Genomic DNA, 9,261 nt, shown 5'->3' with positions numbered 1-9,261 from the left:
ATAGATATAGAAAAAATTAGCCGGGCATGGTGGCACATGCCTGTAGTCCCAGCTACCCGGGAGGCTGAGGCAGGAGGATCGCTGGAGCCCAGGAGTCTGAGGTTGCTCTCATCTCCTGCCTGACCCCTCCCAGGACCCGTGATGGCAGGGCCGCTAGGAGGGACGGGGAAGAGTCGGGGTTGAGCCCCAGGCTGAGCCGAGGCTCGCGCTCTTCTGGTCTCCTGGACCTGCCCCACCTGCGGAAACGGGCGGCGGACTGGCTGCAAGTCGGAGCACAGTGTGTGTATCCAGCTTGCCCTTGCCCTCGACAAGCAGTGACTTCCACGGGATATTTTCGAAGTATGGCAAAGTTGTAGAGGTTACTGTGATGAAAGATAAAGATACCAGGAAGAGTAAAGGGGTTGCATTTATTTTCTTTTTGGATAAAGACTCTGCACAAAGCTGGACCAGGGCAATAAGCAACAGTTATTTGGTAGAGTGACAAACGCGAGCGTTGCTGTTGAGAATGGAAGAGCCGCTGAGTTCATTTGAAGGCGAAACGATTTCGATAAATCTAAGTGTCATGAATGTGGGGAAAGTGGTCACTTAAGTTATGCCTGTCCTAAAAACGTGCCTGGAGAATGTGAACCTCCAAAGAGGAAAGAAAAGAAAGAAAGAAAATTCCCGAAGCAGAAGAAGAAATTGAGGAAGCAGAAGAAAATGGAGATGAAGGGGACGATCCTGCTCTCGACAGCCCAGCCGCAGCTCCCAGCCGGCCCAAACTGAAGAAGGACAAGAAAACGGAAACCCGGTTCAGGGGCCCTCAGCATCAGGTGATTCAAGACGCCCAAGGATAAAGAAAAGCAAATATTTCAGCGATGAGGAAGAGCTTGGTGATTAAAATTATATTTATTCTGTAAATATAATTCAAATTTAAAAAATTCTTGGAGTATAAAGTTCAGTGGGGACTAAAGATGACTTTTAGAATTTGAGCATATGAACACTTAAAGCCAAATAATTTTTTGCTATAAAATAGTTCATAGGAAATCAAAACATAACTGTAAAGTATCATGTTTCTATATGACCTTAGCACACTAATAAAAATCAAAATTTGATAGTTATAATCTTGAAAAGAGCTAATTTTAATAAAAATAAGAATATTTAATACTATTGTAGTAATACTATTGTCATCTCAAGAAAAAAGATATTACAAAGATTTATTTGAGAAGTTCATTATAAATAGCTTTATTCATGTCTGATTGGTTTAATGAGGACTTTTGAAATAAATTTAATCTTTAAAACAAAAATGTCATAAAGACTGAAAAGTTGAATGATTTGTTGGTTTTTTTTTTGAGACAGAGTCTGGCTCTGTTTCCTGGGCTACAGTGCCGTGGCGTCAGCCTAGCTCACAGCAACCTCAAACTCCTGGGCTCAGGCGATCCTCCTGCCTCAGTCTCCCAAGTAGCTGGGACTACAGGCATGTGCCACCATGCCCAGCTAATTTCTTTTCTATATATTTTTAGTTGTCTGGCTAATTTCTTTCTATTTTTAGTAGAGACGGGGTCTCGCTCTTGCTCAGGCTGGTCTCTAACTCCTGAGCTCAAGCAATCTGTGCCCGGCCTTTATTGTCTCTTTTGATAAATCTCTTAAGTATCTTTAACCTCTAGGTGAGAGAGGGAGGTACCCTAAAGACTGATTTTCTGTTAAAAGAAGGCTCATGGGGCATGGTGGCTCACACCTGTAGTCCCAGCTACTCAGGAGGCTGAGGTGGGAGGATCCCTTGAGCCCAGGAGCTTGAGTCTAGCCTGGACAACACAATGAAATGTCTTGTTTCTTTAAAAAAATGGAAAAAGAAACCAGTGGCTATGATGGCTCTCTCCTACAATCCTAGCACATTGGGAGGCTGAGGCTGGAAGATCATTTGAGGCCAGAAGTTCAAGACCAGCCTGAGCAAGAGTGAGACCCCGTCTCTACTAAAAACAGAAACATTAGCCGGCCATGGTGGCACATGCCTGTAGTCCCAGCTACTCGGGAGGCTGAGGCAGGAGGATTGCTGGAGCCCAGGAGTTGGATGTTGCAGTGAGCTACAATGATGCTATTGCACTCTAGCCCGGCTGACAGGGCAAGACCCTGTCTCAAAAAACAAACAAAGGAAAAAAAAGGGACTAGAACAGAAATTATGTGTCTTGTTACACATCTAATGTACAAGAAGAAAAGGCGAAGTGGGTTTGAAAACCAATTATGCAGTCTAGAAGAGGTAGCAATTTTGGTTACAGGGACACAGGTGACATCTGCCATCACCAAACCCCTCTCTCCAGCCATCCTCCTGTGCCAAGCCTGGCTCCAGAAAAGCTGAGACAGGAGCAATAAAATGGCTTTTATGCAATAATCCCCACATTCACAGAGGCCCACTTGGCTAGCATCCTCTCATTTAAGAGCCTCGAGAAGACAGAATTACATCAGTCTTGGTTAATGGCCCAAATTAAGCCATCAAAACCCTTAATAAAGCTTCCATTTTAGACATGTTATAAAACTTTAAATGAAATATCCAAAGGAAGATAAAAGGCTTTCCAATTGGGGCTGAGAAGGACCTTTGGTCCCTGGAGTCATATCCCTGAGTCACAGTTTCTCTGCTAAGGCTCAGGACAGGCAGAAACAAATCCTTTCCTCTGGGGAGCCCAGGGCCTCTGCTTTCTCACCTCAGCACCTAGATGCTGCCTGGGAAGGAGGTAAGGCATCCTGCTCCCAGTGTCCCAGGAAGACTTACGTCTGGAGACTTTGGGAAACTGGTCCTCAGTTCTATGTGGAATAAAGAGGGGACCTGGGAAGGAGCCTCACTGCCCACGCTGCTCAGTCTTCGATACACCATGTCTATCGGGCTGGCTTCCTCTGGGATCTCCCCAGGGTCACAGCCCTGTCTGAAAATGCTAAAAGTGCCATGTGGGATATAAAGGCCCCAGATTTCCTTTCTCAACCTTTCAAAAGGCTGCTCAGAAACCAAAGTTTTAAAAGGCTTAAACTGAAAAATAATGACTATTCCTAATATACGACAATCTTCAGCAAATCAACTGAAAAAAGGACAAACTACTGAAAGAAAAATATTCCAAGGATAGGAAAATGCAGTATAAATGGCTAATAAGTATAAGAAAAGGTACCCTATCTCAGTAGCAATTAGAGAAATGCTTGTTAAAACAATAATAAGATACAATTTTCAAAAATAAAAAGATTGATAATATTCAGGATTGGAAGGAGTGTGGGAAAAAGGGCATTTTTGTATTCTATTGGCAAGACTATAAAATTTTTAGAAGAAAATTTAGCAACACCTAGCAACATTTTAAATGGAAATCTATTTCTAGTGATCAACTTTATGGAAATAGACAAGTATACAAGTATATGAATAGGATAGTGAAAAGTTGAAAACAATAAGGGAAGAGTGAAATATATTACAGAACATCCATAACATGAAACACCAAGCAACCATAGTGTATAGTTTTCTATATACTAACATGGAAGGATGTCCAAGAAATGTGGTTGAGTAGGGGAAATGTAGAAAAATAGTATGATCGTATTTTAATACAAGCTATATAAAATTAATGAACTAAACTACAGTTTTGATTAATTAAATGTATCTATTTATATATATATTCATAGAAAAAGGACTTGTAGAGATAAAGTTTCCTTTATCATACCAAATGTAACTAATGGTAGTTACCTCTCAAGATTAAGGATCATAGAGAGCAATTTTTATTTATTATATATCAGTTATATATACATTACATTTTATACTAAGCTTGAAACACATGCATAATTAAAAATTGAAATGGTGAAAGAATATTGTAATATTATTGCCTATTAGATGGGCAAAATTTTAAAGGTTAAAATCTAGTATTGGTGAGAATATGGGGAAACGGGCAGACTCGTTTAGTACTGACGAGAGTGTCAATTGGTGCCTTATTAACAAAGGCAATGTGTCAATACCTAACAAAAGTTAAACTACGCATACTGTTTTACCTAGGAATTCTACTTCTAGGATGCAGTCTTGTAGTAAAACCTGAACAGTAGGCAAGAAATAGGTACAGGTTGAGCATCCCTAATCCAAAAACCCCAAATCTGAAGTGCTCCAAAACCTGAAACTTTTTGAGTGCAAAAGTGTCACCACAAGTGGAACATTCCACACCTGACCTTATGTGATGGATCACAGTCAAAACGCAGTCAAAACTTTGTTTCAGGCATAAAATTATTTAAAATATTGTATAAAATTACCTTCATCCTATGTGTATAAGGTGTATATGAAACATAAATGAATAAATGAATTTTGTGTTTAGACTTGGGTCCCATCCCCAAGATAACTCATCATATATATATATACACAAATATTCCAAAATCTAAAACAAATCCAAAATCTGAAACACTCCTGGTCCTAAGCATTTTGGATAAGGGATACTAAACCTGTAATAATACAAATAACAGCAACAGCTATCATTTATTAAATACTTTATATGTCCTTGGTACTGTTCTAAGCATTTAGGGACCAAGAAAGAGAAATGAACTACCCCTCCCGCCCCCATCGTTTGAAGCTTTCTATGTGCCAGGTACTTTGAGCTCTTTACACGTTCTGCCTTACTTATGCAGGGTTTACAACAACCCTATAAAGTGAGTACTCTCATTATGCCCAATTTACGGATAAGGCAGCTATAAGGTAGAAAGGAAAAGTAACTCCCTCAAGGTCACACAGCTAGTGAGCAGCAGAGTCCCGGATTTGAATCTAGGCAGCCAGCTTCAGGCTCTGTGCCTGTAACCTCTGCGCTACAGTGTATTGTCACATAACCTTCAGTGCAGCCCCTTGAGACAGATTGTCTGTGCCTTTCACCATGTGGCAGGATGGCCAGCACGTACAGCCCTTTCTATAATATATTTGGTGGGAGGCGAAAGACCAGATACTCGCCTTCCCGGGCCTCCCTGCAGCCAGGAGCAAGCATATGACTTGGTCTCGGACACCGCCAGGTGTGCCTACCAACAATTCCAACACAAAGAAGCAGGAACAGTGGGGAGAGGGCTTTGGCGGATGCTGGTGGGCAGGTGTGTGGGTGGATAGCAACGCGGCAGAAGCTCCCAGGGTCCCGCGCTGCCGCTGGTGCCAGGGCAATACATGCACTTTGAGGACAGAGGCAGTATCCTTTCAGCGGCATCTAGGACAAGGAAATGCTCTCTGGCTGCAACCACAGCTGCCACTGGGGCCTTACGATTTAGCGGCTCCCATGGTGCTTGGCAAACTGGGGTGATCCATGAGGCTGTGACAGGCAAGACCAGAAGGAGTGTCCTCAGCGTGGCCCAAAGGGGATTGAGGCCCAGCCCACTTCAGCAAGTGACAGTTCTTCTCTTGATAAACAGCCTCTTGTTGAGCTTTAGGGTCCCAATGGAAATCAATCACAGGACCATGGGACACCAGGTGGCCTTATGACTCACGCCTCCTTGTGAAGTGGGGAGTATCTGATCTGGCTAGCCAGCCCAAGGACCAAGCCCAGGAGCTCCTCACCCTCAAGCCCAAGTGGGACAGGCCTGAGAATATCCCTCAGAGCAAAGCTGCTCTGAGAAGATATAGAGAACAGAGACATAGAAAAGAAAAAACATTCTGGCCTGGATTACAGGTGGCTAGCTCTCCACTGTGCACCGTCACCAGCCGGAAGTGGCCTAGTGTCAAGAGATTAACAGTAAGAATTTTAGAACCAGATTGTGTGTGTTTGATTTCCAGTTCCACGACTTACTGCATGTTCCACCAGTGGCGGTGTGAATTCGGGCCATTTATTTAATCTCTCTGTACCTCAATTTCCTCATCTCTAAAGGAGATGAAAATATCTACCCTCCTAGGTTGTTTTTGAAAATTAAATGACAATATATGTAATGATCTTAGAAAAGCACCCAGAGCCTCGCATGCACCAAGCGTTATTGTTATTGCAGCAATAAAGCCCTTCTGAGAAATTTCTAGAGATCCGTTGCACAACAATGTGAAGACATTTAATACTACTGAGCTGTACGCTTAAAATGGTTAAGAGGGTAAATTTAGTGTTATGTGTTTTTACCACAATGAAAAAAGGTTATAAGACATGAAAACAGAAGTTTTAAAACAGAATTTTATAATTAGGATATGCATTTTCAAATCTAGAAATTGAGTGGTCTTTTTATTAAATTGTGGATAACTAATAAATGCCTCTTTATTAAAAAAAGTAATGAATTTTCTGAAAGACGGCCTTGGAAGTTAGTGGGGAAGTCAGTGGGGAAGGAAAATCCTTCAATGGGCAACGTTTCAAGTAGGATATGTCATTGCGTTGGCTGTGTCGCCTTGGTGGAGACACAGTCCGGGGATCTGCACTGATTCCTGTGCGTGGCCAATGCTTTGGCTGTGTGGACAGACTTGGAGAGAATGAAATCCGAGGGCCGGGAAAAGGCGGGCTGGGAAAAAGGCCTGTGAATGGACCTCACAGCACATCTGTGTCTAGTGTGGCTGCTCACCCTCAGGCCCTCTCCCTGGAGGCTGCTCCTGATGACCGGGGTGAGGCGCACCTGCGCTGTGGATGCCATTCTGTTTCCTCCCCAGACAGGCCATGAAGAAAAAGGTCGTGGTGGAAGGAGCAGAGGCGGCACATGGCCTTCAAGCATGGACCTTCCTTTCCAGGTCAGACCCGGCTAGAGCTGTTGCTGGAGGACCACTTGGCACATGGGAGCTACCACCCGGTGAAGAGTTGCTTACATTAGCTCTCTTCCAACATGGAGGGAGCAGAACTGTATTCTTTCTAGAAGGCAATTTCATACTTCTAGATTTGGATTTGCTTTCTCTGCTCCCAGACTTCTGCCACCACCACCACCATCTGTGGGCATCCCGGATGGCTCACGCGCTGTCGTGGTGCCCCACACCGTGTGGCTTCTGCCCCAGGCCCTCACTGTACAGTGAAAGACTGGTAACTATGCCTGGCCTGTGAAGTGCTCCGCAAGTATTAACTCCTACACACAATCATGTATTAATACTATTATTATTATTCCCATTTTTCAGATAAGGAAACCGAGTCACAGAGATGCTTCATAAATTGCCTAAAGGCAACAGCGGGAAGTGAGTGGTGAGGCCTGTATTTAAACCCAGACAGTTTGGCTCAGAGTCCATGCTCTTGCCCACCCCACGGAGGCCCATGGGAATCAAGGATCTTATCCTGCCCCTCATCCCTCAGCAGCAACCGGCCATATATTTAATAGAAGACTCGGTTATGAGAAAACCGTGTGAGGTCGCAGTGCTGGCCACCGAATGCAGTTTATGCTCTGAAGCAGCAGCCATTCCACAGTATCATTTCCCTCTCAGCCAGAATACATGATGGGACCAGGGACAGAGAGGTGGAAGTGGGAATGGGGCCACCCACTATTACACCCGATAGCCCAGTCACAACATTTTCGCTTGCAGTCCTGTGACTACGGGCTCTGCTGGTTTAGAGGTTTGGTACCCCAAGGAGATTTGCTTCCACAAAAGGACACGCCAGTATTTCCATTGAACTGAAACCTGAGACAGTGCCTGGCTCTTGTGGGCTCTTTAGACCGTTGAGTGAACCGGAAGAAAAAGGGAATAAGATGTTAGCTGGGGTGATTGATCCTGACATCTTGATGATTTACAGGAAATAGGGTTGCTGTTATGCAACAGGGTCAGGGAAGAGGAACCCCAGGAATGTCTTGTACCGCCATGTCCAATGGTTAAAGTTAACAGAAGACGAAAGTAGCCGAAGTGAGACAACTAAGAGTTCAGATCCTCCAGGGGCGATGGTTTAGGTTACTCCGCAGGGAAAGAACCTCAACCATCTTCAGTCCTGGGTATAGCATAGTAGCTAAGAGGCTGAGCTCTCATACCAGACTACCTGGTTCAAATCCGATTGCTAACACATGCTGGCTGTGTAGTTCTCTCTACTTCAGTTTGCACATCTGTAAAATGGGGATGATAATAATTTATATCTCAAATGGTAATTTAGATAATTAAGTGAGTAATACTTGTAAAGAACTTAGAACCAGGTCTGGCATGTAATAAACACTCTATAATTGTTAGCTATTATTAAGGCCAAGGAATGAGAAGTTAAAAGAGAAAAGTCATAAATACCAGCTACAGCCTCAGGATCAGTTGGGAAAATGAGACCGGTACACATAAAACCCTGTACAGAAATGTTTATACCAGTTTCATTTGTAATAGTCGAACACTGGAAAGAAAAAACCCCAGGTGCTCTTCAATGTGTGAATGATTTAATTAACTGGGGTAATCCACAGCATGGTGTATTACTCAGCAGTAAAAAGAAATGAGTTATTGATACATGCAACAACCCGGATAAATCTTAGGAGAATCATGCTGAGTAAAAAAAAAAAGCCAATCACAAAAGGTTGCATACTGTATGAGTCCATCTGCAGTGGTCTCCAACCTTTTTGGCACCAGGGATTGGTTTCACGGAAGGCAATTTTGGGGGGATGGGGGCAGCTCAGGCGATGATACAAATGATGGGGATCGGCTGTAAATACAGATGAAGCTTCCCTCAATGGCCCGCCTCTCACCTCCTGCTGTGTGGCCCCCACCTTTCCGAAGTTTCATGGAAGACAATTTTCCATGAACAGGCGTGGACGATGGTGGAGCTCTGTGGCCCAGTCCCTAACAAGCTGTGGACTGGTACCAGTTGGGAACTGCAGATCTATGGAACATTCTTGAAAAGATAAAAATCATAGAAATAGAGAACAGATAGTAGTTGCCAGGAGTTAAAAGGATGTGAGGGAGGTAAGGAAATGGGTGTGATTATAAAAGGGCAACATGAGGGATCCTTGTGGTGACAGAAATGTTCTGCATCTTTTATTTTATTTATTTATTTATGAAGATGGGGTCTCGCTCTGTTGCCCAGGCTGGACTTGAACTCCCAGGCTTAAGTGATCCTCCCACCTCAGCTTCCCAGAGTGCTAGGATCACAGGCGTGAGCCATTGTGCCCAGCCAAGCCCAGGAGTTTGTGGCTGTGGTGAGCCATGATGGCACCTGTGAGTAGCCACTGCACTCCAGCCTGGGCAACGTAGAAAGACCTCATCTCTTAAAAAAAAATTATAGTAAAGCTAAAATTCCATTATAACCTCTCTCAACTCCCATTTCCCTCTCCAGGGACCAAGTTATTCCCCTTTCCCCAGGAAAGCCATACTTCCTGCTTTAATTCCATTGGCAGATTTTTTTTAATTGCTGGAAAATGTTTCTGAAGTTCCTTGGACTTTTTTTCCCCCAAAGTGTC

General features: G+C 43.7%; 1 pseudogene; it reads left to right on the top strand.

Moving 5' to 3' along the window:
• The window catches only part of LOC105821756, a 2,936-nt pseudogene extending 2,056 nt beyond the window's left edge, over positions 1 to 880 (top strand).
• The last annotated feature ends 8,381 nt before the right edge of the window (positions 881 to 9,261 follow it).

Source organism: Propithecus coquereli, unplaced genomic scaffold (genome assembly GCF_000956105.1).
Source record: "Propithecus coquereli isolate 6110/MARCELLA unplaced genomic scaffold, Pcoq_1.0 Scaffold59, whole genome shotgun sequence".
Lineage (NCBI taxonomy): Eukaryota > Metazoa > Chordata > Mammalia > Primates > Indriidae > Propithecus > Propithecus coquereli.
Note: the sequence above shows the minus strand (reverse complement) of the source record. Positions and strands in the feature narration are given on the sequence as shown.